This window comes from Chrysochloris asiatica, unplaced genomic scaffold, assembly GCF_000296735.1.
Source record: "Chrysochloris asiatica unplaced genomic scaffold, ChrAsi1.0 scaffold00032, whole genome shotgun sequence".
Classification (NCBI taxonomy): domain Eukaryota; kingdom Metazoa; phylum Chordata; class Mammalia; order Afrosoricida; family Chrysochloridae; genus Chrysochloris; species Chrysochloris asiatica.
This window is the reverse complement of record NW_006408550.1, coordinates 9,502,785-9,506,023: the sequence shown is the minus strand read 5'-3', so window position 1 is coordinate 9,506,023 and position 3,239 is coordinate 9,502,785. Positions and strand designations below refer to the sequence as shown.

Below are 3,239 nucleotides of genomic sequence, written 5' to 3'. Positions count from 1 at the left end.
CATGCTTGTATGTGTGGACATGACTATATTTGTGTATTGTAATTTACTTTTTATAATCTGGAAATTAGCTTCATGAAATTGAATCGATTATATATCCTCTTTGCCTAACTTTACTCATTTGGGTGATTATGAATACATAAAGGTTAGGAAAGGCTAGAAGTAGTTATAAATAAAACAAATTACAATGAGAGGCTGTTACTTTTATGGTATGTTTCTGTGGGATAGAGAGTAGGATTGTAAGGAAGAAACATCTGGCAATGCTTAAGTTAATATCAGCTCCTATTTATATCACAATCATTATATATTATTCATCAATATGTCATATAATCAATGTTCTACTTATTGAACCTATTAAACTGTTGTTTCATGTAATGATAGAATATGCAAACGTACTTCAGATACATATATTCAGGAGAGTGAAATCACTAAGACAGTTGGTACTCAAACTTGTGAAATGTGATTTATTTCTTTCCATTTTGCATAAGACATGCTAATATCTATATCATCTGTAGCACAAAAACCTGAGAAAATGTAGGTACAAAAGTAACAGTAAATGAATACTATTCTGCTAGAAATAGACTGTGTTCCATGTCACACTTCAAGTTCACATTTAAAAGAAATTCAGGTGAGTGAAGCAAGCAACTGAGTATTGTTCTTGTGACTTGAGCCATCAAAACAGATATCTTTTTAAAACCTGTATTTTCTTTCAAAATGTAAAAAACAGTTTGCCATCAAAATTATATTTTCAGTGAAAATCACATAAAATCTCTTTTGGTCTTTGAAAGATGTTGTGCTTCATACAGCAAGCACCATCATGATCTATTAACAACACCTTGCCTTGCAAATTCAGATTTTGAAACTTTCTGAATTAATTATCCTTTCAAATTTTTATAAAACAATCTATATCGACTCTATTTTAAAAGGTTGGCTGACCTCATAATTAAGTAGAAAAAGAACTGGACTATGAAAGAATCATGTAAGAAAAAAAATTTAAATATTAAATTGCATATTCAAAGGTTAAATTTTTAATGGTTAAAATTTTTAAAAAGTATTCTCTTTCTTTAACATAAATGGAAAATAGTGAAACTCACACTAAGTATTAAGATGCAATGATAAGTATTAACTAATATGCTTGTAAGACTACAGATGTGTAAGCTACTATAAAATTCTATTAGGTTTTTATTAGATTTTATTGTAACCCCAGCTTGTCTCTAGTTACTAAGCTTATCAAGTATTATGAAACACTATAAATGTAGGCTCACTTTATATTAATTTCAGGTATTATTTTGGAGAATAAATAAATCTTCATTATTTCTAAATTCTCATTTATAAGCAACCTCTCATTCCTATATTTTGGCATTACCAAAAACCCAAAACAAACCATCAAGTACAAATAATAAAATGCTACAGGTTTATAATCCATTCAATGGATATATATTCACATTAATATGCATCACAAAGCACTAAATATAGGTGACACAATGACAATCTTTGCAGTAATGGTCAGCAACTAAAACTGCTACTATGCATGTACAATAATTTATAATAGCCTTTCATGGTAAAAACAACAAAATTAGAAAGTTCACCTTTTTTTTTTTTAATGTATAGAAATTGGAACATGAGCAACAAATCCTTATTTTACTGCTATTGATAGATGTATCCACATTATATGTACATGTGTGTTTTCCAAGGGGTGGGGGGATGTATATTTTAGTTAAAAAAAGTATCAAATCTTGCCCCACTACAACAACAACAAAAAATAAAGTAGTAAACCTGAAGTCTAGCTGTTCTTTCCAGAGATACGTTGGCAACCAGCAATAAAGAAGAGTCTACAGGACTTAGCTTTGGAGAGGAAGAAACCACTGTAAATGCCTCTATTTTGTCATGGGACGTGATAAAACAGCATTAGGGTGATAGTGTTTTTTGTTTGTTTTGTTTCATATTTTTAAATAATAATAAATAAATAAATAATAACCTCTGTTATATCTTTCAACATCTAACTCTCCTATACCTAAGAGAAAGTAAAACTCCCCATTTGAAGTCATAGTAAGTATAAACATTTTATTTGGTGTCATCTGTGACTTCTATGTAAATTTTTCTCTGTAATGTAAATGCATGGGACGTGTCCTATGGCATTGGGCAACTGATGGGAATACTCCACTCAATCTCACTACTTGGGGAGGGATATGATGGTGAGGAAAGTGTGTCACTACAGAATTACTGATTAGGTAAAAGAATGTGGAATTTATTTTGAGAGAGAAAAAAATTAATACGAATCTTCTACTCAGACTAATTCAATAATGTTTTCATTTGCAATGATGGCATTCATCTGAACATTCCATAGTATTGAAACACAACCCTATTCCCAAGCTCCCTTCTCCCTCCACAAATAATAAATAATATCATCTCAAATTTGTCTAAGGACCATACATTTAATCCAGTTTTTAGGAAACAAGTAGTTTCTGGATTATGTAGATCAGTAGCCTAGAACTCTCTGACATACAACCTAAGCTTAGAAGGTCACCAGGTAAGACTAGGTTACTAACATCTGCGGATATACCTGAAAATGGAACCTGAAAGCAAGGCCATAAAATACTCAAGATTGTTTGGTTAAAACAAAGTGTCAAGAAAGATGCTTGTGCCTTATTTTAAAGCTAAGCTTGTCTTATTAGATATGTATATGACAGAGGATTCAGGCAAAAAGTGCTGCTCATCTTTCAACAGATCTGATAACCATGTTGAGATCTATCATCCCAAGCTTTTTCAAATCTACAGATTTTATTATTTCATCACCCCCCAAATAATGTCTTATATACTTTGGTTAAGAAGATTATTTAACACAGTAAGTATATTATGTAACAAAAAGCTATTTTAAAAGACACACGTACACTATCAGTTTCACAGGACAAACATAGTAAGTAAGGACAACAAACTCCAGAATGTGTTTTTATAACTGTAGCAACAGCAATAATTCCTTGGCAAACTCAAACCGTATTTTTGGCAACCGTGGATGTTCTTCGCATTTGTCACTTGGATAACATTGCAACAAGAATTGTCTGAGACTGCTTTGTTTTCTTCCACACCATTTGACTATGACTTTGCTCTTAAGGAAGAAGTTTCACATTTTAACCTATTTGTGAATACAATTCCATTAAAATCCCACAAGGGAGATTTATACAAAAATCTTTATGCCTATGAATACCAAATGTGGGTCCTACATAATTTTTTTGCAATGAGTG

General features: G+C 31.2%; 1 protein-coding gene across 9 annotated transcripts in view; it reads right to left on the bottom strand.

Annotated features, from left to right (window-relative positions):
- Positions 1-3,239, bottom strand: part of FOXP2 (forkhead box P2) — a 407,577-nt gene that overhangs the window by 212,230 nt on the left and 192,108 nt on the right. The gene's annotated exons all lie outside the window — the stretch shown is intronic.